Source organism: Rhincodon typus, chromosome 7 (genome assembly GCF_021869965.1).
Source record: "Rhincodon typus isolate 14 chromosome 7, sRhiTyp1.1, whole genome shotgun sequence".
NCBI lineage: Eukaryota > Metazoa > Chordata > Chondrichthyes > Orectolobiformes > Rhincodontidae > Rhincodon > Rhincodon typus.
The window spans coordinates 11,769,668-11,795,479 of NC_063338.1; the positions used below are offsets into that span (position 1 = coordinate 11,769,668).

General features: G+C 45.1%; 1 long non-coding RNA gene across 1 annotated transcript; it reads right to left on the minus strand.

Moving 5' to 3' along the window:
• Positions 1-1,078: 1,078 nt before the first annotated feature.
• Positions 1,079-21,600, minus strand: LOC125483560. Its single transcript, XR_007262509.1, has 3 exons — positions 21,472-21,600; positions 15,709-15,813; positions 1,079-1,308 (listed from the first exon to the last, which is right to left on the minus strand). It is a non-coding gene; the product is annotated as an uncharacterized LOC125483560 (long non-coding RNA).
• Positions 21,601-25,812: the final 4,212 nt, after the last annotated feature.

The window sequence follows — 25,812 nt, forward strand, 5'->3', positions numbered from 1 at the left end:
GAGTATCTTGAAGGAGGAGAGGTGGAGGAGTTGAAGGAAGGAATTCCAGACCTGAGGGCCTAGGTAGTTGAGAGCACATCCACCAATGGTGGAGTGTTAAAAACTGGGGGTGCATGATGAACTGTACTTGGAAAAGTGTATTTTTTTAATCAATCATGGAAGATGGGACTCAGTGGGAAAGCCAATACATTGTTCCTATCCTTAAATGCCCTTGAGAAGCTGGTAGCGAGTTGCCTTCTTGAGCCACTGCTGGTGTATTTACACTCATAAAGCTGTTAAGTTGAATGTTTCAGTACTTTGGCCCAATGACAATGCGGGAACGGAATCATATTTTATAAGTCTGGATGTTGTTCGGCTTGGAGGTGTTGGTAGTCCCATGCACCTACTGCCCCTGTGTCTCTGGGTGGTAAAGATCCTGGTTTTGAAAGATTCCACTCCAGGATCTTGTTGAGTTGCTGCAGTGCGCCTTGTAGATGGTAGCAGATGGTGGCCCTGTCCTGCAGTAACCATCCTTGCAAGATATTTGGTCCCTCAAGCGCAGCAGGATCATGAGAGTTCTGAAAGTTTTTTGCATCATGGCAGCTTCCAGGGTACATGATGCATATTTCTAAGTTGTGCTAGTGATGATCATTGCAGATGACTTGTGCATTGATGGAATGGAATCCTTTTCTATCGACGAACTTGGCTGTTATGAAATGGCCCTGTCAACATGATGTGTGTACAGTCTACAGTGCCCTGCACCTAGGTGAAGTTAACTATGTTGGCAAAGCTTCCTGCCCCAGGCTGCAGCACTGCCCTCGTAACAGGGAAATGTGATGAAGGAGTGTGATCCAGCACAAACTGCACCGATAACAGTGTCGGTCTGTTTGTGGGTTGAGGGTTGAGAAATTTCATAAAAATCCCCAGAGGTTCCTTGGAGACAGCTAGTTGCCTAAAAGTTCAACACAGCTGTCATCTTAACAATTTAGGATAGAATGGCCACCCACTCCTCCATGTCTCAGGTTCCACTCCAACAATTAGTTTATTTCTGTTAAATGTCCTGAGATATCATCAGTCTGTGGCAACACTGCGTCTCACTCATCTGTAGGAAATGGCATCGAGGATGATAGACTCTGAGCTTCCTGTACCTCCCGCACATTCTGAGGGCACCTCCGGCTGGGATCTCTTCACATGGTGGCTGTTCAGCAGCTGTTAGAGATTGCTGCACCAACTATTCCTCTTCCATTTCTCTGCGCCTTCTCTGTATCATGGCAATGGCAACGATAAACCCTGTTGTGGTCGGATCCATCATTCACGCTTGCAATCAACCTGCGGGCAACATAAAGAACAGAACAGGCCGTGAGAAATGTATGCAGTCAGCATTCACAGTGTCCACTTAATTTATCCTCCCATATAGTGGCACACCTCCAAAGGAGGGCAATGGAATGCCTGGACACACACCTTTGATACAGGAATCTTATTCTCATGAATATAGCACCAGTCATGTTACAATGAGACAGGAGGGGATTGTAAATACTGCATGAATACTGAGACAACAAGGTGTAGAGCTGGGTGAACACAGCAGGCCAAGCAGCATCAGAGGAGCAGGAAGGCTGACGTTTCGGGCCTAGATCCTTCTTCAGAAATTCATGAATACTGAGACCTTGTGTTCCTAGTCCACATTACCCAAGAAAGGTATCATGAGAGCATGCTTACAGTTCAAGATGAGAGGAATCAATTCTGTGTAGCTTATGAGATCTTGTAGCTTCTTTGTGACCCACGGGTGCCTGTTTTGAGGCCACCTATGATTACTTTTCATTCATAGGCAGGACTAGTCAGCAATGACCAAGGATGTGGTTGAGATTGTGCTTGTGACCAGGATTTATATCCCACGATGCATACACTTCGCATGCAGGATGCTGCGATTACAGAAGTCTTCAAGCTGCACACTGCAAGTGCATGATTAATTCAGTTGGCCCCTTGAAGCTTCTCCTGTCGCTCAGAATGAGATAGCACTGACTCCGCCCACTCCAAGTGTTGTCGTAACTATTTTCAATTTGTAGTTCACATTTGAGCAGTCAAGCGAATATGGAAGGCGATGCAGTCCGCTTTCGGCACCAAGAGTCGCAGGCTCTACCTGATAATCAAGAGGTGCTCCTGAACCTTCATATCCTTTTTAGACACACTAGCACCACTGCTGTCCCTCATGTCCCCACGCACTACCTGGAATAATGACTGCAACTCTCATCCTTGCTGCCTGAACTCCTGCCCTACGGTTTAGCCCTACCCACCCTGCACACTCCCCCAGCTGAGGCCACAACAGTGGTGTCTGCGGAATAGTCTCCCTCCCACAGTATCGCATGTCCTCCCGCGCAATATCTCCACACCCCAGCATTGAATTTCTCCAATCCCCTACCACAGCAGTTCTATCCCTGGCAAACCCCTTGACTTTCATTCCCCTCTCTGTAACACTGACTGTGGTCCACCACTTACCACCCGCACCCCCAACACCCCACCCCTTCCACCCCACACCCCCGACCAACTTGGACAGCACTAACTTGAGCGGGAAATGTTGCCATGATGGTGAAATGAAGCTGGTATGTGTCTGATGACAAGGTCTGTGCCTGGGAGGGACGGACGCGGTCACTGCTCGTGGATCATGCTCCGAGGCGGATGTCTGGAAAAGCAAGCGGAAAGCCGGAGTGACCAGGTGATCACTCTAATTATCCATGGCTGGAATTGTCGCTGTCTGTTTTCTATGTGGAAAGTGGGAGAATGGGGAATGGCAAAACAATGAGCTGAAGTTAAGTAATAATGAGACGTTAACGCACGCAAATAGGTGAGAATCTCATCTCGCCGTTCAACACCTGGTTGGAAAACAGGGTTTCTGGCTCTTGGTCTGAAGAAGGGTCCTGACCTGAAAAGTCAGCTTTCCTGCTCCTCTGATGCTGCCTGGCCTGCTGTGATCCTCCAGATCCACACTGTGTTATTTCTGCCTCTTGTTGTGGAGAAGCTCCTCACTGACCATCTTACAAGCTCTTCCCAATCTTCTCGCCAAAGTTCATGTTCATTCAGGGCCTGGGAAGGTTCCATCCCCATGTTCTTCATAGAAGATAGGTTCGGTCTTGATAAACCAGTAGGTTTGTTGCGTAGAAGTTAATAGCGAGTCACACTCGACCGATTTTTGCTTCTTTTGGCTCCGTAGTCAGATTGTTTGAGAATTCTCTCCACGACTCCCATTGAGATTTCTTGCCAAGTCTTATCAAACACACCTCATTAACTACCTACCCTGCCCCCACGGCATCCCATCCCACATCGAATCCAATCTCCACCTTACCATACACTGTTCTCAGACCAGCTCCCCATTCTTTAAGAATTGCTGATGGGCAGTTTTTTGGAACTATTTTGACTGCGCTAATTAGCCTGACAAGGTACAGCAAGGCAAGGCAAGGCATGGATACAGTGCGCACAGAGGCAGGCGTTTGGTGAGCCAGTGCTAAGAGAGGAACTGGGCAGCTTCGAGATGCAGCCAGGTTTACGGTGTGAGGCTGGGTGCCTGTCCCTGCACGTGAGGTGTCCTTGCAGCAGCTATTCAGCGTCCACCGCCTGCAATTCAAGCCTATGCAAATGGGCTGGAGAAGTGCCCCGATGCCCCCGAGGGGTTGGCAAATGCTGGATGCCAGTGCTGGTGGGTGAGGGCTGCATGCGGTTGGCGCCCATGGATTGTGCCCTGGGATGTTGCTTGATGCTGAGCAACACAGAAGCGCTTCAAAGCCAAAGATGAGCTGAAAGTCACCAGGCGCCACGCCCTGACTTCCGTGTCAAGATGTTCTTGACGTCCACCTTAATCAGCACATTTAGTATGATAGGAAGCTGAATATCAATGAAGCAAGTCGGGCCATTAATAAGAGGCTTAACAAGCTATAAGGCCAGTTAATTGGAAACTCATCACTGCCCAGTGAGAAACTCACCTTGTCACTTGACAAAGGCAAAAAAGGTGCAGCGTATTGTTCCTGATGGTGGGATGGCTCTTGCCCAACTTCTCATAGAATCGTACAGTACGGACCTTTCGGTCCAACCAGTCCATGCAGACCTTAATCCCAAACTAAGTTAGTCCCACTTTACTATCTTGGCCCATATCCCTCCAAACCTTTCTTATTCATGTACTTATCCAAATGTCTTTTAAACATTGCAACGGCACCCTCATCCACCACTTCCTCTGGGAGTTCATTCCACACATGAACCATTCTCTGCGTACAAAACTTTGCCCCTCGTGTCCTGTTTAAATCTTTCTCCTCTCACCTTAAAAATATGCTCCCAGTCTTAAAATCCCCCACTCTAGGAAAAAGACACATGCCATTCACCATATCTTATACCCCCTCATGATTTTATAACCTTTATCAGGTCACTCCCTCAACATGCTACTCTCTAGCGAAAAAAGTCCCAACCTATTAGCCTCTCCCTATAACTCAAATCTTCCATTCCTGGTGACATCCTAGTAAATATTTCCTAAACTCTCTCCACTTTGGCAATATCTACTACAAATTTCACCATTTTCCACACCAGTCAGACCCTGATAGGATTCTGACCATTGTATCTGAGCGATATCATTGCCCACTGTGAGTCTTCAGGTGAGAATTAAGAGTATTACATATTCCTGTTGAGCTATGTTCAGCTTACCATTAAAGTACAATTTAGAAACCTCTTGAAAATCAGGCCAGCTCCTCACATGAACTGTCATTTATATCTTGATGGGCAATATTTAAAATGTGGAATCTGTGATGACATGACACAGTTGAGATGCATGACAAAGATGGATTTTAGGGGAAACAAGGTGAGTACATGAGTGAGAATTTAGTAGAAGGATATAGTGATAGGGTAAGATTAAGAAGGGCTGGAGGAGGCATGTGTGGAGCATAAACACTAACGTTAGCGAGTTGCACCTAGTTGTACTGCATACGCTATTCAACTCTACATAACGTAGTCTGACTTGACATAAAAGAATTTGCGACATTCTGCCTCAAAGAACAAAACTCATAGAGGTGTAGAGCTGGATGAACACAGCAGGCCAAGCAGCATCAGAGGAGCAGGAAGGCTGACATTTTGGGCCTAGACCCTTCTTCAGAAATAGGGGAGGGGAAGGGGGTTCTGAAATAAATAGGGAGAGAGGGGGAGGCGGATAGAAGATGGATAGAGAAGATAGGTGGAGAGGATACAGACAGGTCAAAGAGGCAGGGATGGAGCCAGTAAAGGTGAGTGTAGGTGGGGAGTTAGGGAGGAGATAGGTCAGTCCAGGGAGGACGGACAGGTCAAGGGGGCGGGATGAGGTTAGTAGGTAGGAGATGGGGTAGGGTTTGAGGTGGGAGGAGGGGATAGGTGGGAAGAAGGACGGGACGAGCTGGGCTGGTTTTGGGATGCGGTAGAGGGAGGGGAAATTTTGAAGCTTGTGAAGTCCACATTGATACCATTGGGCTGCAGGGTTCCCAAGCGGAATATGAGTTGCTGTTCCTGCAACCTTCGGGTGGCATCGCTGTGGCACTGCTGGAGGCCCAGGATGGACATGTCATCTGAGGAATGGGAGGGGGAGTTGAAATGGTTCGTGACTGGGAGGTGCAGTTGTTTAGTGCGAACCGAGCGTAGGTGTTCTGCAAAGTGGTCCCCAAGCCTCCGCTTGGTTTCCCTGATGTAGAGGAGGCCACAACGGGAACAGCGGATGCAGTATACCACATTAGCAGATGCGCAGGTGAACATCTGCTTGATGTGGAAAATCTTCTTGGGGCCTGGGATGGTGCTGAGGGGGGAGGTGTAAGGGCAGGTGTAGCACTTCCTGCGGTTGCAGGGAAAAGTGCCGGGTGTGGTGGGGCTGGAGGGGAGTGGGGAGCGGACAAGGGAGTCACGGAGAGAGTGGTCTCTCTGGAAAGCAGATAAGGGTGGGGAGGGAAAAATGCCTTTGGTGGTGGGGTTGGATTGCAGATGGCGGAAGTGTTGGAGGATGATGCGTTGGATCCGGAGGTTGGTGGGGTGGTACGTGAGGATGAAGGGGATTCTGTTTTGGTTGTTATTGCGGGGAGGGGGTGTGAGGGATAAGTTGCGGGAAATGCGGGAGACAGGGTCGAGGGCGTTCTTGACCACTGAGGGGGGGAAGTTGCGGTCCTTGAAAAACGAGGACATCTGAGATGTACAGGAGTGGAATGCCTCATCCTGGGAGCAGATGTGGCAGAGGCGAAGGAATTGGGAATAGGGGATGGCATTTTTGCGGGAAAGTGGGTGGGAGGAGGTGTATTCTAGGTAGCTGTGGGAGTCGGTGGGCTTGAAATGGATATCGGTTTCTAGGTGGTTGCCCGAGATGGAGACAGAGAGGTCCAGGAAGGAGAGAGAGGTATTAGAGATGGTCCAGGTGAACTTAAGGTTGGGGTGGAAGGTGTTGGTGAAGTGGATGAACTGTTCGAGCTCCTCGTGGGAGCACGAGGTGGCGCCGATACTGTCATCAATATAAGGGAGGAAGAGGTGGGGGATAGGGCCAGTGTAGCTACGGAACCCTACCACATCCCAAAACCAGCCCAGCTCGTCCCTGTCTCCCTAACCTGTCCTTTCTCCCACCTATCCCCTCCTCCCACCTCAAGCCCCACCCCCATCTCCTGCCTACTAACCTCATCCCGCCCCCTTGACCTGTCCGCCCTCCGTGGACTAACCTATCTCCTCCCTAACTCCCCACCTACACTCACCTTTACTGGCTCCATCCCCGCCTCTTTGACCTGTCTGTCTCCTCTCCACCTATCTTCTCCTCTATCCATCTTCTATCCGCCTACCCCTCTCTCCCTATTTATTTCAGAACCCCCTTCCCCTCCCCCATTTCTGAAGAAGGGTCTAGGGCCAAAATGTCAGCCTTTCTGCTCCTCTGATGCTGCTTGGCCTGCTGTGTTCATCCAGCTCTACACATTGCTATCTCTTGGCTTTATACAGCATCTTTCATGATCTCAGAGCATCCTAAAGTTCTTTACAGCCAATGAAGGACTTTTGGGGGTGAAGTCATTCACTGAAATAAAGTAGGAAACATGACAACCTATTTCTTGACAGCAAGATCCCACAGACAGCCAGGTGATAATGATTTGATGAATTGATGCACAAATAATGTTTAGGACACAGAGGAGAACTCCCCTTTTCTTCATAAAATAGTGACATGAGATCTTTTATGTGCAATTGAACAGGCAGACAATGTTAGGGCTTAGTGTCTCACTTGAAAGATAGCACTTTCAACAGTGTAGCACTTTCTCAGCGGTATTTTAAACACACTAACCTCAGACTCAGACAAGACTGAGATCATGACCACCGTGCCAAATTTGACACCTTAGCCAGCCTAGAATGTCTCTGCTACACTCAGGATCATGTCACGCCAAACACTAGGAGAGATCTGCAGAAACTAACAGCTTACTTCTGGATCACCCACTGTTAGCATTATTTTAAAACTCCGAAGTAGAAGTGAAAGTTCTCTTTGTTTAATGGAGTGTTTAGATAGCTGGTGTGTGATCCAAGGGCATTATTATGGAGACAGTGCCATCTAATGGATGTAATCGATCAGATGTCCTTTCCCAGCTTTGCGGGCATTAATGTGGAGAATGAGGGTCTTGTGCAGCTTGAGTTGTTCTTCACTTCTGTATTTTCCACTCGCCTGATTTTTTATCTCTGTGAGAATGTGACAGGAGATGCTCACCATCGGAGTAAGAGGGCTGAGGATCACACCCAAGTATGCAGACAAATTAAGACTGGGAATGTTTTGAAGTCAAGCTGTATTTGTGCTTTTTTTAGAATTATATATAAATTAGTATCACTGTAGCTGATCTGAGAAAGAGGGAGAGTCTTTAAGATTGAGAGAGAGATAGAATAAGGTTTACGGACATTCGAAAGAGGCTTTGAGAGAGCGAGGGAGACTTTGGAGTTTTAACCTCTACTAAATTCTTGTAATAAAAGGTTTCTCTAACTTTCACCTGCTCCCGATTTTGACTGTGGATTTGTCCCACAACAGGTTCGGAATGATTCCTGACTGACGGAAATCCCAGTTCTGCAATTGTCTGTTGCAGGAATACAAATTAACCACAAACGTGGTTATAGTGCAGTTTGAATGCCAACACCCTATACTTACACCCAATCAAGACAAATACCCAGAGCAGAATCACTGAGACCTGTAATAGCTTCAGAGCTTGAATGGCCTGGTGATAATCATCTTGTGAGGCTCTTATGTCTAAAATAGGAACCTGTGAGTTAGGAGCCTGTGGAAATGAACTGGAGTTTGAATTTGCATATGCAGGAAAGAAAAAAGATATATTGGGGACGCAGAGAAGGAAGCTCAGGGGACAGAAATCCAAATGTTAAAGCGAATGGCAAAATTAATGAGCCACAATGGGATCAAGAACAAACTTCTGATTGATATAGCCCCTATAATGTAGTTAAAAACACCCAAGATACTTCACAAGAGCAGAATCAGGCTGTAATGAAAACATGTTTTGGATAAAATAAAATGATTTCTGAATCTATTGCTGGAAATCCTAATTAATTTTTTAAAACAAAAGAACCTAAAGCTGTATTCCAGTAACTTGAGCTGGCAGCCAAAGGGAACTACACAATCAAATCCTTTACATTCCAGCACCATTGAGATGGAAACTACGAGTTTTCAAACCCCACCAAAAATAATGGTCTCGGGGAAATGTGAACAAACCATATGCCCCATTCGATTAACATAGCGTCCACACATTCATATGAGTATTTAACTGATGGAGACATGACCTTAGACATAACTACTTGGACAATGGAACTCTGGCTGAGACAGGGATTCCCAGACATGACCTAATACTTACAATTAGAATAAACTGGCCATGACCTTATTTGTATACCTGTGCCGTTGGACAAGGAAAGTTTTGTGTATTTTAAGCACCTGTTTTCTCTGCAGAATAGGACAAGCGACCAAATCAATGAAAGAAGTCGGGTCCTTCTTCTCTGTATCTCCACCCAATTGAACTCTGTTTGCTGATTGTGACTAGCCAGGTGCCACAGATACAACTTTCAGAAAAAAGTTAACTCAATGTGACTGTCTCCTGAAGAATTATCCATCTGTATCTTTAAACCATCTTATGCCAGAAACATCACGATCATTGAGTGAAACTAGCAGGACGACCAAATTCAGCGTGATATCAGCCAAGTCATGAACCTCCTTGATCTATATATGCCTTTAATCTCACTGGGTGTTAACTGGCTGAATCTATCCTGCCCCACTCTGTAAGTGTGTATGCAAGCTTCAAATGTGTGTGTAAAAGTCAGAGTTTAGTTTCTTATTTTAATTAGATCTGGTTAAATGTAATAAATGCTGTCCTCATTTTTTTGTTGTAGCGTAAGAATATCTGTCTGATTGTGTATTTTATGTAAACATAAGTGTAAATAGCTAAACATTCACTCAATTGCCAAGTATATTCATTTTAACAAAAGAACCTGTTGCAAATGAGCTGAAGAAAGATAGGAGATCAATTTGACCCTGCCTCCCCTGGTTGTAAAAATGACAAAACCTAACACCAAACCATTAGAGATTTTAGGACAAACCAAATGCATTATTAAACAGATAGGTTATAATCAATCTTTTAAAGGAGATGTGGATAAACAAAAGAAGAGGTTGCTTAGAATTCCATGTTTAAGGCCTAGACAGCTGAAGGTCTGGCCTTGAATGGTGAGGTGAAGGAAATTGTTGCTGCAAAAGGGGCAAGAGTTCGAGGATCTTGGAAAGTTGTAGGGTTAATGACTCAGAAAGTTGTGGGTTCAATTCTCACTCCAAGATCTTGAGCACCCAATCAAGACTGACTTCAGTGGAGTAGAGAGACTGCAATGCATGGTCAGAGCTGTGCTCTTTCAGGTCAGACATTAAACTAAGGCCCTATTTGTCCTTTTAGGTCAATGGAATAGGTTCAAGTGACCAATTTGAAGAAAAGTAGGAGAGTTCTCCACAGTATTCTAGCCAATCTTTAAAGTTTAAATAAAGCCTAAAACAAATTAACTGATCATTATCACTGTTGTTTCTCGTATTTTGCTGTGCAAATTGATTGCTGCATTAAAAAAGTGACAACACATTAAGAAAGTTCTCAGCTGGCTGCAGGATGTTTTGGGACATCCTAAGATTGTGACATACGTTGTAACAATTAATTCAGCACAAAACAGAGATCAAATTTCGGAAATTTGTGCTTGGTATGATGCAAACTTCAGGAAATTACTGGATAAAGTTGTCAAGATATTGAAGGCTAGAATTTCAGTTCCTATTCTACTCTATTAAATTACTACACACATAAATCATTATTTTCATTATGAAAACAGTATATATGGCATCTTTCATGACCTCAAGACATCCCAAACTATCCGTAACACCTCCTCCTGAATTCCTCTCCCCTGTCTCCTCCACATTCATCTCCAACAAATGCAAGGACCTTGTGGATTTATTTGTAACAAAGGCTGAGGCCATCCATTTGGTCGCTTCTGCCCCTTCTTTCCTTTTCCCCAACCCACTTAATCAGTCTTCTCATAAGGTTTTGCACATCCTCACTCCAAGCTTGTTTTTTTTAATTTCTCTGGTTTGTCTCTTATCTCTCCTCTCTGATTTTATCCTGGTGTTAATTATATATTAATTGGGTGGTTAATTGTATTCAGGAGTGGGCATTAACTGAGCTTTCACTTGTTCTTCTAAATATAGGAACAGACCAAATCTGTGGTTTTCAAGTTTAGAAGCACATACTTGTCATGTGCATTTCTGCAAATAACAGGTTATATGATGTATCGAGACTAGGCTCCCATTCTATCCCTCGACATCTGGCTATCTAAAATGAAATATATTAGAATTGCTTCCAGCTCTCTCTGTCCAATCTCCACTAAAATGCTGACTACCTAGACCTCCCTTCTTGTCCTCCATGATAGCTGTTATTGTAAATGGGTTCCCTCCCTTCAGACGCTGTTGCCCTCCCTTTCAATTCTGCCATCATTAATCCCTCATCATATAAAACCCATTCTGTATCCGCGCCAGCTTCTACCCCCATCTCCAAATGTTCCTCTCCAAAATCATTGAACATATTATGGCCTCGTAATTTGTGCCTGTTTTTCTTTCAGCTCCTCACATGAATCTTTAGATCTGGTTTCCAGCCCTGCCACAGCTGAAATAGCTGACAAATTATGTGACTGTGATTGTGGTAACCATCCCAGCTCATCTTTCTTTGCCTGCATGCAACCTTTGACAAATTTGGTTACATCAGCTTCCTACAAGGATTCTCCACTGTTGTTGAGATGAATGGGACTGGACTTGCCCAATTCCATTCTTATTTATCTTGTTATGGCCAGAGAATCAACTTCTTCACATATTACTGCATGGATTTCCCCCAAGGGTCAATCTTTGACCTCTTCCAACTTCACATCCATCTGCTAGCTCTCAGTGGTACCATCCAAAGACGGATCAGGTTCCATATATATGCTGACAATACCTAACTCTACCTCACCAATTTGCTTGACGTCTAGAGTCATAGAGCATAGAAACAGGCCCTTCAGCCCACCATATCTATGTCAATCAACAAACACCAAATTATACCAATCCCATTTACCATGCACTTGGTCCATAGCCTATTATGTCCTGGTATTTTAAGTGCTCATCTGGATGCTTCTTAAATGTTGCAAGAGTACCTGCCTCCCACCACCCTCTCAGGCAGCATGTTTCATATTCTGCCTGATTCTTTTCCTCAGATCTCCTCTAAACTATTTCATCCTCACCTTAAACATATGTCCCCTGGCCTTAGATAAGTCTGGCATGGGGAAAAGATTCTCACAATCCACTCTGTCTATGCACCTCATAGTTTTGTATACCTCAACCAGAGCCCCTGCTCAGCTTGCTTCGCTCCAAGGGAAAAAAACCACCCTATCCAACCTCTCCTCGTAACTGAGACTTTCCATCCCAGGCAACGTCCTGGTGAATCTTGCCTGCACTCTCTCCAGCGCAATCATGTCTTTCCAATGGCATGGCGACCAAAATTGCACACAGTGTTCCATCTGTGGCCTAACCAATGCTTTATAAAGTTGTAACAATACTCCCTTGCTCCTACATTCTATGCCCCGGTTAATGAAGGCAATCAACTTCACCACCCTTCTTCAGCACCCTGTCTACCTGTGCTGACACCTTCAGGGATCTATGAACTTGTCCTGTTCCTCAGTACTCCCTGGGGACTTACATTTATGGTATATATCCTTCCTTTATTAGACCTCCCACAATGCATCTCCTTGCACTATTCCCCTTCTTTAATCCACTATCTAACTCTCTGAATTCATATTGCAGAACCTCATTTCTTTACTTACCCAAGTCATTAGCACTGACACATACCACAACTGCTGGCTGTTTCACCTTCCACCTTCAGAATGCCCTGCAGCTGCTCTGAGACATCCCTGACACTGGCACCAAGAAGGTAACATACCATCCTACAGTCTCCTTGCTGCCACGGTCACTTGCCTGTCAGTTCCCCTCACAATACAGTCCCCTATCAGTAAAGCTCTTCTAGTCTTTTTCCTCCCCTGCTGCACAGCAGAGCCAACCAATGTGCTACAAACCTGGCTGTGGCTGCTTTCCTCTGAAAGGCCATCCCCCTCAACAGTATCCAACATGGTATATCTGTTTGAGAAGGGAGTGGTCACATGGAACTCATGCACTACCTGCCCACACCTGTTCATAACAAATTTCCTCTGATTAAAGGTGGAAGCATCAAAACCATTCTCTTCAATCCCTGCCATGAACATCATTCCCTGGCCATGGGCTCCATCCATTCCCCTTGCAAAGGTGACTTGGAAATATAGTTCCTTGACTGCTACTGGGTCAAAATGCAGGAATTGCCTCCATTTTGGTACTGGAGGTCTACGCACAGCTCATGGACTGCAGTGGTTCTAGAAGACAGTCCATCACAACCTTCTCAAGGGCAACTAGGGGCAGGCAATAAATACTGGGCCTAGCCTTCGACATCTATGTCTCATGAGCAAATTAAAAACAAAACTGTCTGAGGCTGAACGAGAGTGTTCACAACATTCATATCCTATTTGATCCAAAGCTGAGTTTGGACCTGATACCCACTAAGACTGACTATTTCCAATGCTGTAATATTAGCAATTTCTGCCTGTTCCTTGGTTCATATGCTGTTGGGACCCTTGTTAATATGCTTGTACCTCCCAATGGTCATCAAGCTAGCCTTGTACCACCAGCCCTCTGTTACTCACACTTCGTCTATTCACCCATCATCCATACAGACTCATATTAGCCTTGAATTTTAAATTCTCACCCTTACTGTCAAATTCTTCTTCCATGGCTGTATGTCTTCCTATTGCTGTCAGCTTCTCCTACCCAAAACCCAACAAGATCACTGTGTTTCTCCAGAGATAGTAGGAACTGCCGATGCTGGAGAATCTGAGACAAGGTGTAGAGCTGGATGAACACAGCAGGCCTAGCAGCATCAGAGGAGCAGGAAAGCTGACATTTCGGGTCGAGACACTTCTTCAGAAATGGGGGAGGGGAAGGGGATTCTGAAATAAATAGGGAGAAAGGGGAGGCAGATAGAAGATGGATAAAGGAGAAGATAGGTGGAGAGGAGACAGACAGGTCAAGGAGGCGGGGTTGGAGCCAGTAAAGGTGAGTGTAGGTGGGGTGTATCGGCACTGCCTCGTGCTCCCACGAGGAGCTCGAACAGTTCATCCACTTCACTAACACCTTCCACCCGAACCTTAAGTTCACCTGGACCATCTCCGATACCTCTCTCCCCTTCCTGGACCTCTCTATTTCCATCTCTGGCAACCACCTGGAAACCGATATCCATTTCAAGCCTACCGACTCCCACATCTACCTAGAGTACACCTCCTCTCACCCACCTTCCTGCAAAAAGGCCATCCCCATTCCCAATTCCTTTGCCTCCGCCGCATCTGCTCCCGAGATGAGGCATTCCACTCCCTGACATTCCAGATGTCCTCGTTTTTCAAGGACCGCAACTTCCACTCCACAGTGGTCGAAAACGCCCTCGACCATATCTCTCGCATTTCCCGCAACTCATCCCTCACACCCCCTCTCCGCAATAATAACCAAAACAGAATCCCCCTCGTCCTCACGTACCACCCCACCAACCTCCAGATCCAACGCATCATCCTCCGACACTTCCGCCATCTGCAATCCGAACCCACTACCAAAGACACTTTTCCCTTCCCACCCTTATCTGCTTTCCGGAGAGACCACTCTCTCCGTGACGCCCTTGTCCGCTCCACACTCCCCTCCAGCCGCACCACACCCGGCACTTTTCCCTGCAACCGCAGGAAGTGCTACACCTGCCCCTACACCTCCCCCCTCACCCCAATCCCAGGCCCTAAGAAGACCTTCCACATCAAACAGATGTTCACCTGCACATCTGCTAATGTGGTATACTGTATCCGCTGTTCCCGTTGTGGCCTCCTCTATATCGGGGAAACCAAGCGGAGGCTTAGGGACCGCTTTGTGGAACACCTACACTCGGTTCGCCCAAACAACTGCACCTCCCAGTTGCGAACCATTTCAACTCCCCCTCCCATTCCTTGGACAACATGTCCATCCTGGACCTCCTGCAGTGCCACAACGATGCTACCCGAAGGTTGCAGGAACAGCAACTCATATTCCGCTTGGGAACCCTGCAGCCCAATGGTATCAATGTGGACTTCACAAGCTTCAAAATCTCCCCTCCCTCTACCGCATCCCAAAACCAGTCCAGCTCGTCCCCGCCTCCCTAACCTGTCCTTCCTCCCATCTATCCCCTCCTCCCACCTCAAGCCGCACCCCCATCTCCTACCTACTAACCTCATCCCGCCCCCTTGACCTGTCCGTCCTCCCTGGACTGACCTATCCCCTCCCTAACTCCCTACCTACACTCACCTTTACTGGCTCCAACCCCGCCTCCTTGACCTGTCTGTCTCCTCTCCACCTATCTTCTCCTTTATCCATCTTCTATCCGCCTCCCCCTTTCTCCCTATTTATTTCAGAATCCCCTTCCCCTCTCCCATTTCTGAAGACGCGTCTAGGGTCGAAACATCAGCTTTCCTGCTCCTCTGGTGCTGCTTGGCCTGCTGTGTTCATCCAGCTCTACACCTTGTTATCACTGTGTTTCTCCAATCTTGGCCTCCTGTGCACCTTCAGTTTCCTTTGCTCCACCAGCTGCCGAGGCACTAAATTCTGCAAAGCCCTCTCTAGACCTCTTTATCTCTCTCCTGTATCTTTTAAGGTGCTCCTTAAAACGTAATTCTTTGACCAAGCTTTAGATCGCCTGCCCTAATAAGACTGAGGCTTGTGGTGAAGTTTTGTTTGCTGCTGCGGAGAATCTTGGGATATTTGCGATATTAAAGACTCCACATAGAAAGACAAGTTGTCTTGAGATATAAGTCCTTCTGATGAAATCTGTTTACTCGGCACACGCAGGGGATGAGACTTGGGACGTCCATACTTTGCATGGTTCAGTAAATTACTGGATGAAGTTGCTGCGCTGTTGAGAAGAGATAAGGATTCAGAAATTCATTTACCATCCTTCTCTATCAAAACACAATGTACATAAATCTCTCTTTTTTATTATGAATTCGATATCCTGGGAGCTCAGATCTCTTTTTGGTGTACAATTGATGCTGTTGGCTGGTGTTTGAGGAAATGTAATACTTTTCAGTGGAGTATCTCACCCATAAAATGAAGCATTTTTTGCTGAGCCTGATTTATCTGGGTCAGTGACTCGCTGGGATTTGGCAGTAAATCGTGGCTCCTCGCTGTCAGCTCAATGTTGTCGTCTGTCGTAATAACAAGAGAGAAAAATATAGCTGTAAATTACATTGAAACTCCAAGCCTTTGCTACGAGCAATGGGACTATCCTTAAACTGAACCAATGGATTAAGGGACAGTTTTTATTAGATCAATTCCCTTTGGCAAGTAAATACATGACAGGTCCCTTCGCCTTTCACGGACAATAAAAATGATCAAAGGGAGCTGTGCAAATGGGAATTGATCATCAGGATTAAGCACTGGCTGCCAAGTTGAACCATATATAGCATAATATAAATGTTGCTTGGCTGTTTTATAGAGATAGAATCTTACGGTACAGAAGGAAGCCATTGGGCCCATCGTCCTTCTGCCAGCTCTTTGAAAGAGTCCCTCTCTCCTGCTCTTCTTCAATGGCCATGCATTTTATCCCCTTCCCAAATATTTATCCATTCCCTTTTGAAAGCTGATTGTAAATCTGTTATTGCCATCACCTTTTCAGGGAGTGCATTTCAAATGAGAACAATTTCCTGCATAAAAATAAATTCTCCTCGCTTCCTCCCCTGGCTCTTCTTTCAATTATGTGTATTCTCTGGTCACTAACCCTCATTCCAATGGAAATACTTACTCTCAATCTACTCTATCTATACCCTTCAAAATCTTCAGCACCTCTATTGAATCTCTCTTTAGTCTTTTTTGCTCCAAGGAAATCATCCCAGCTTCTCTAGAGCCTCCACATGCTAAGTGTTCTGATATCTGACATCCACACTCACACATTTCGTTTTGTCTCACCATGTTTTACCAACAAGTGCACAAAAGGATTGAAGTTCACATGCTTATTCTGTGTGACTCCTGCCTCAACTCATCTGCTGCTGAAACTCTCAACTCTGCCTTAATTTTCTCTAGACTTGACTGTTCTAATACTCTCTTGATGGGCCTCTCGTGTTCTTCTGAAACCTGACGCTGTCTGGAATGTGGCAGCCCATTTCTAACTCACACAAAAGCCCATTAACTCAAAGGGTTCACTCACTCCCATTCTCACGGACCTATAATGGCTCTCAGTTAATCAATGCATTATTTTAAAATCCTCATCATTATTTCCCAACTCTTCCATGGTGTCGTCCCCTCCCAGCTCTGTAATCCTTCCCGACTTACAACCATCTGAAATGCAGATAGTCCTTCAACTCTGACCTCTTAAGTATTCCTGATTTTAATCACTGGTGGCTCTAATCTCTGGAACTCACTCCATAAACTGCTCTGTTTCTTTTCCCACCTCCTCTTTTAAGATTTTCCTTAAAACCTACAACTTTGTCCAAGCATTCAGTTGCCTGTCCTAAGGATTCCTTCTGACTCCAGTGCTAAAATTTGCTTTATAATACATGCATAAAGCACCTTGGAATATTTTATTGCATTAAAGGTGCTATATATATATATAAAAAGACTTTGTGATTACATAGCCAACAGGATGTATATCAGAGATGGTAGGAACTGCAGATGCTGGAGAATCCGAGACAACAAGGTGCAGGGCTGGATGAACACAGCAGGCCAAGCAGCATCATAGGAGCAGAGAGGCTGACGTTTCGGGCCTAGACCCTTCATCAGAAAAGGGGGAGGGGAAGGGGGTTTTGAAATAAATAGGGAGAGAGTGGGAGGCGGATAGAAGAGGGATAGAGGAGAGGATAGGTGGAGAAGAAACAAACAGGTCGAAGAGGCGGGGATGGGGCCAGGAAAGGTGAGTGTAGGTAGGGAGTTAGGAAGGGGATAGGTCAGTCCAGGGAGGACGGACAGGTCAAGGGGGCGGGATGAGGTTGGTCGGTAGGAGATGGAGGTGCGGCTTGAGGTGGGAGGAGGGGATAGGTGGGAGGAAGAACAGGTTAGGGAGGCAGGGACGAGCTGGACTGGTTTTGGGATGCGGTGGGGGGAGGGGAGATTTTGAAACTTGTGAAATCCACATTGATACCATTGGGCTGCAGGGTTCCCAAGCGGAATATGAGTTGCTGTTCCTGCAACCTTCGGGTGGCATCGTTGTGGCACTGCAGGAGGCCCAGGATGGACATGTCGTCTGAGGAATGGGAGGGGGAGTTGAAATGGTTCGCGACTGGGAGGTGCAGTTGTATATCAGTCAGATTTTTATTTACTGATCAAAAAAGCAAATAGTCACAACTATAATCCCAATTGGCCATGTGTCTAGTGTATTGGAGGACACTGAATGAATCCATTCTATTGAGCTTGACATAGAATCAGGTTAACTAAAGATCTTAAAACAGGATATACACAATTTGACTTTTGAATAGTCTTGAATTCTTTCACTTCAGGATCCAAAAGTTTGAGTTGTGATAGAATAGGTGCTGATATCATGGCTGGAATTCTGTGATTAGTTTAGCTGAGATTGCATCAAATTCCTTACTAAAAGTAACAGCCGATGCTGTTGCATAATGAAATGCAAACTGGCTCACTGGCAAGGGCCTAGTGGTATTATCACTGGACCGTTAATCCAGAGACCAGGTAATAGTCTGGAGACCAGGGTCTGAATCCTGCCATGGCAGATGGTATAATTTGGATTCAATAAATATCTGGAATTAAGAGTCTAATAACAACCAATGTCGAGTGTCAGAAAAGCCCATCTGGTTCACTAATGTTCTTTAGGCAAGGAAATTGGCATCCTTACTTGGTCTGCTCTACATGTGACTCCAGAACCATAGCAATAGGATTGACTCTTAACTGCCCTCTGGGCAATTAGGGATGGGCAATAAATGCTGGGCTAGCCAGCAGCACCCTCATCCCCTGAATGAATAAAATAAACCCAAGTGATTGCACGTAACTGTACTGTCCAGTTTACTGCACAAACTTCCAAACAGCCAATTGAAAAATCTGCACCATTGTAGAGCCTAAAGCTAGGCAAAAGTCAACGTTACTTCTGCCAAAAAGAGCAGAAACAAAAGCCCTGTCCAGAAACTACACTGAGAGTTGAGTCACATACGACCACTGCTGGATTCATATTGAAAAAAAAGGTATCTTGGCTGGCAGGAAGAAAATTGGCTATCGTAACAATATGGGCTCAAAATGTAAGAATCACTACCGACATTGCAAATCTACCCAATGTTTCCCAAAAGAAAGAGTCTGAACCTCTTGGGATAATGACATGTATGGATGATGTGAAGTGAGAAATATTAAAATATTTATCTCATTGTTTTCGTATTATCATCCTTAGAGACTGTGGTATGGCCATTTCAGCCTCCCTTTCCTTTCTGAATCACAAATACCACCCCTACTTTAAAAAAGAACCTATCATCCTCTCCTCATGCTTAGATTTCCATAGAACAGAAACTGACAAATATGTAGATTGTTGAAATTGCTCTATCGAGCCTTCAAGTTGATTGGAACATTCCTCTTGCACATCAGAGTGGAAAGGGAAGGGAGGAGATCACCCATCCATGGCACGGTGGCTCAGTGGTCAGCACTGCTGCCTCACAGCACCAGAGGCCTGGGTTCAGATTCCAGCCTCGGGTGACTGTGTGGAGTTTGCACATTCTCTCCATGTCTGCGCGGGTTTCCTCTGGGTACTCTGGTTTCCTCCCACTGTCCAAAGATGTGCAGGCTAGGTGGATTGGCCATGCTAAATTGCCCATAGTGTTCAGGGATGTGTAGATTAGGTGGGTTATAAGGGAGATTGGTCTGGGTGGGATGCTGTGAGAATCGGTATGGACTTGTTGGGCCGAAGGGCCTGTTTCCACACTGTAGGGATTCTAAGTCATCTAAGGAGTCTAAGTCAAAAATGGAGCCCATTGATTCCCTGTGAGTTAATCAACAGTTAATTGAGAATCAATATGACCTGAAGAGACATTGCAGTGTCACAGCTAGTGCATTGCCATATGATAACAATGAAGTACTGTGCTGAACTTGATAATCTCAGATGGAGTAATGGTGAAGAACTCTGAGTCGATGTGGCTGTCCTGATTTACAGCAAGGATAATGGCAAATGTAAGTCAAGGTGTAAATCCTTCTTGCTATTTGGTTTTAGATTTCACCCTCAGATGTCCTGAGGTGGTGGCAGCTGTCTGCTTCTTAAACAAGATAACTTGCTAGTCCCTTCAGAGTCAACCCGACTGGTCCCTGACAGAATGTCAACAACAACAGCCAAAACAAAAAGCCAAGATATTAAGAGTTTTGGGAAAGATCCTCCCAAATTAAGATCAACTCATCAAAGGTCCAGGAAGTCTGTGTAAAATAGAATGCCATGACCCACAAATCATTTAACTATTTCTACGTTCATGCCTTTCAGACCCAATATAAAACAAAAATTTCTCCAACTCTTGTCATAAAGGCCACGGTATCAGTTGTGGCTCACTTGATACCAGTAGCCTCTAAGTCAGCCAATTGTTGGGCCAAGTCCCAATTCAGTACAAAATCTGGGCAGACACTCCAGTGTCAGAAAGAGGGAGCGTGGCACTGTGAGAGGTGTCATCTTTCAGATAAATCATTAAATTTGGACCCTGTCTTATGCCTCAGGAGGACATAAAAGATCCCACATTATTTTGGAAAAGAGCAGACGAATTCTCCTCAGTGTCCTGACCAACATTAGTCGCTCGACAAAGATCACCAAGAAACAGCATCTGATTGGTTATCACACATGTCATTGGCAGCTACGCCTTCAGCTGCCACAGTCCTTAGGTCCACAATTCCCTCCCTAAATCTGTCTGTTTCTCTCTCCTGTTTTGAGATGCTCCCTTAAACCTGCATCATTGATCAAGCATTTGGACGTCTGTCCTTATAGTCATATATCTTTAGTTAAATTTAGCTGGCTAGAACTCCTGTGAAGTGTCTTGGAACATTTAAGTGCATTGAAGGTGCAATGTCAATGTCAGTTGTTATTGCTCTTTGTGGGACATTGCCGTGCATTAATAGGTAGTTACGTTTTCCACATTGTTACAGTGACTACACTAAATGCCTGTAAGGCAATTTTGGATTTCCTGACGCCATGGAAGGCACTACATAAATGCAGGCTCTTTATTTTTGTGGCAGTAATTGATTTCATTGTGACAGTAGTGATTGTACTGTGCTATTCCCCCATTGCTTACAGGAGGGAGAATTAGCGTTACAAAGATCCAGTTTTGGATTACACGGTTCAGTTCTTGAGGAGATGATTTAAAATTTTCAACAAAATCGTATTTAAACCGGAGATAACATGTTGCTTGTTTCAAATAAAAGACAATTCTTTTCCTCTTCCAGTGCTGGGGAGGTGACAGCCTAGTGGTATTGTCACTGAACTGTGATCCAGGGACAGGTAATGTTCTGTCCTCAGGATTCAATGGGGAGCCTCCTGGATTTGCTGGCCTCCGGCATTCTACACTTTCTGTCATATGAAATCATTCAAACCCCTGCTACCTGTGTCTCAAATCAGGATCCCTGTTCATTGATCTGCAATGTCCTCACTGATTGGTTCCCATTTAAATAATGCCTTGGTTTTAACATTCTCATCCTTGATTCCGAATCTCATGTGGCCTTGCCCTTCCCTCACTGGGTGACGTCTCACCTTGTATCCTGTGATCTCTATGCTCTTCAAACTCCAGCATTTTGAGGTATTCCTGATTTTTCTCACTCCAGCATTGGTGGCCCTGCCTTTAGCTGCTGAGAATTTCCTTCTTTCAAACCTCTCAGCTTCTCCCTTTAAAACATTTTTAAAAACTTACCTCTTTGGCCAAGTGTTTGATCATCCAACCTTGTATCACCAATGTGGCTCAGCGTCGGTTTTATTTCATAAGACTTGTAAAGCGCCTTGGAACATTTATTTTACGTTGAAACCGTGATATAAAGACGGGTTGTTGTTGGTCGGCTGACACAATCCCCACTTAAAAAGAAATTAACTCCATCAATCACGGATACAACTAACTTATAAAACCGAGCATGAAATATGTAGCAAAATCACAATAAAGTCACAAAGGAAACAGCAGCTCTAATGTAGACAGCAACATTCACTCAGCAAAGATAGCTCCAGTGTGCTCCTTAATGCCTCTGCCAATAGCCTCAATGTTTAATCAGAATCTTGGAAGCATTTATTGCCTCATGAATTCACCAGCGGTCACATCAATCACTTAAATAACCGCTTTAGGGCAAAACAAAGCGATCCCCCTTGAATGTCTGAGATTTAATTAAAGAGAAAAGGCAATGTTTCCAGAACTAATGTGAAGTGAGAGTTCTTCTCCTTACAGCAGAGAAGCCAGAGAGGAGATTCAAAATTTTTGCAGACTTTTAAAAATATAAATTGGGCAATATCTGTTTTCGCTGGCAGGAGAGAACAGAGGTTTGAGGAATTTGTTTTCCATGAATTAGAAATCATAATATCCCTACAGTGTGGAAGCAGGCCATTCAGTTCACACTAACCCTCCAAAGAGCATCTCCACCCAGACCCACCCCTCCCTTACCCTACAATCCTGCATTTTCCATAGCTAATCCACCTAGCCTGCACATCCCTGAACACTATGGATAATTTAGAATGGCCAATCCAACTAACCTGCACATCTCTGGGTTGTGGGAGGAAACCAGAGCACCCAGAGGAAACCCATGCAGACACGGTGAGAATGTGCAAACTCCACACAGATAGTCACCCAAGGGTGGAATTGAACCCAGGTCCCTGGTGCTGTGAGGCAGCAGTGCTAACCACTGAACCACCATGCTGCCCACAAGTTGTTATGAGCAGAAATGTGTTGTCCGAAAGAAAGCAGACTTAATAACTTTCAAAACAAAATTTGGTAAATATTAGTAAAGGAAGAGAGTTTGCAGATATTGGGAGTGTTAACCGAGGAGTGGGACTAATTTACCAGCTATCTCAGAGAGCTGAAACAGGCACGAAGGCCTAAGTAGCCTCTTTCTGCACTCCATTTGCTCACAAGAATGATAAAAGAACACTGCCATTTGTAGAGGTGAATGTTGAATTTTCCAAATTCAGCAGCTGTGTGGAGGTCTTAAGACCGTTCTGTGGAAGGGTCACTAGACCCGAAACATTAAGTCTGCTTTCTCTCCACAGATGCTGCCAGACCTGCTGAATTTCTCCAGCTATTTCCGTTTTTGTTTCAGATTTCCAGCACCTACAGTTCCTTCGGGTTTTTTTTGTTCTGGAGATCTTAAGAGCAGGCATCCACTTTCACATGAGCGGTTCAGGGATATTCTGATTTTCTGACCTGTCCCCTTGGGGCGAGAATAGGGACTGTTACTGTTGAAACCCTGAGTTAGGTTGCTGATTCGCAGACAAGGTGATAATCTACTCAAGCCCTGCCCAGAAAGAAAGAGGTTTGTGGTCACATGACCAGCCTGTTTGAGTAGGCTATTGACATGAAAGATATATGGCATCCAATTTGATCGTAGCAAGCTCTCAAGAACAGAAATGTCTTAACAACTGGACAATCTGTTTCACTGATGAGATAAATATTTATCGGGTGATTAGGAAGAAAATTCTTGCTCTGCCTTTGTAGGGTCACATTAAATCTTTCATTGAAAAAGCATATGAGGCCTTGGTTCAATGCTTCATCTGAAAGTCAGCACATTCACTGGTGTGGTACTTCTCCATTAGTGCCATAGAGTCTTACAGTCATATAGCATGGAATAGACCCTTCAGTCAAACTCGTCCATGCCCACCATAATCCTAATCTAAACTAGTCCTATTTTCCTGTGTTTGGCCCATATCCCTCTAAACCTTTCCTGTTCATGTACCTATCCAAATATCTTTTAAATGTTATAATTGTACCTGCCTCAGCCTCCTCCTCTGCCAGTTCGTTCCATATACACCTCACCCTCTTGGTCAAAAGGTTGCCACTCAGGTCCCTTTTAAATCTTTCCCCACTCACCTTAAACCCATGCCCTCTAGTTTTGGACTCCCCCACTCTGGGGAAAAGACCTTGGCTGTTCACCCTATCCATGCCCCTCATGATATTATAAACCTTATTTGAACAATCCTTACAAGGAGTCCAAGCAACAGTATAGTAAGGTGGTGAAAGCCGCAAGATTCACACAAGGCATGGTATCTCATAATGTGGCTCAGGCTTTAGGTGGTTCTTGACTTTTTTGATTTGATTTGATTTATTATTGTCACGTGCACTAGGTACAGTGAAAAGTTCTGTTTTGTGTGCAGTACAGGCAGATCGTACCATAGAAAGTGCATTAGGGTAATAGAACGCAGTGAAGAATGCAACATTACAGCTGCAGAGAAGGTGCTCAAAGAGCGAGATCAAAACTAAACTTAAAATTTGAGAGGTCCTTTCGGGAGTCTAACAACAATGGGGAAGAAACTGTTCTTGAATCTGTTGGTCCACGTGTTTAAGCTTTTGTATCTTCTGCCTGACAGAAGAGGTTGGTAGAGATCATGTCCAGGGTGGGAGGGGTCTTTGATGACATTGGCTGCCTTCCTGAAGCAATGGGAGGTATAGGTGGAGCTCATGAATGAAAGGTTGGCTTGCATGATGGACTGGGCTGTGTTCATGACTCTATGTAGTTTCTCACGGTCCCAGGCAGTGCAGTTGCCCTACCGAGCCATGATGCATCCAGATAGAATGCTTTCTATGGTGCATCTATAAAGATTGATAAAGGAGTCTTTACGGACATGCCTAATTTCCTTGGCCTCCTGTGGAAGTAGAGGTGTGGTTGTGCTTTCTTGACTGTCGCTTCAAATGGAACACAACCAAAGATGCTGGGGGTGTATGTCCTGATGGCAGAATACAACAAACATCTGTGAGAACTAACACAGCCGATGGCTTACCCGATAATTATTTATCTCATCAGTGGAACAGAATGTCCAGTTGTTAAGACCTTTCTGTTCTTGAGAGCTTGCAATGATCAAATTGCATGCCACATATCTTTCATTTCAATAGCCTACTCAAACAGTGGATTCTGGCTTGATAAGAAACGCATAAAAACACAAATTGCTGGAGCTCAGCAGCTCTGGCAACATCTGAAGAGAGAATGATGTGGAGATTGACAGCTGAAGAAGGAGCGAGACCCCGGAAGCTTGTGTTTTCATATAAACTTGTTGGACTATAACCTGGTGTCGTGTCAGTTTTGACCTCTGCAGCAAGTTAACCTTCTTTGGTAACCAGGCTCCTTGGTGAGGTTGAGATAACACAGTGCAGAGCTGGAGGAACACAGCAGGCCAGGCAGCATCAGGAGAGCAGGAAAGTAGACGTTTCGGGTCGGGACCCTTCTTCAGAAATGGGGGAGCGGGAAGGGAGCCCTTTCCTGCTCCTCTGATGCTGCCTGGCCTGCTGTGTTTCTCCAGCTCCACACTGTTGTTTCTGACTCCATCATCTATAGTTCTTACTATCTCCTTGGTGAGGTCATCTTTATGCATCTAGGAGCAGTCTCATTACAACAGGTGAATGATACTTGTATTTTCTGATTGATGAGATTCCCAAAACTTGATGACTAAAACTGCCACTGGAGTTCTTACTTTAAATGTGGAACCTGAAAAAAGCCTTTGATTTTGAATAAAGTAATTCCCTCTTTAAAGGCGAATTTTTTTAACCATCTACTTGATCCTTCTTAAAGAATCAGCACTGCGTAAGGATTCCCAACACTCTGATGATCATTTGCATTTGGAAGCTGAGATATCATCAAGGAGCAATCAGCCATTTTCATTCAAGAAGGGTTTTGGCTTTTTTAATTTTCATTTGGACACGGCAGCGACAAATCAAAATGGGAATCAGAAACCACTGCCAAGTAAAACAGGAGAGCCAGACAGTTCCACGCTCTGAAGACGAACGGTTACTGAAAAACATAAACAGTGACTAAAAACGCACCAGTTCAAAAAGTACAGAGATGGGTGTTGCACAGTTCGTTTTTCATTCTCTCCTGCTCCTCCTTTCCTCTTCTTAAGGAGGGACGACTTCCATTTTTCAGGACACCCAAAGTCAATGAGGCTGACGTACTTTTGTAGTCACTGTTGAATTAACAGCAGCCAGTCTGTGCACTGTGAGATCCATCTAACAGGAAGGCGATAACGTGAGGGCAGCCCGGTCCTCGGGTTTAACGTTTCATCCAAAAGT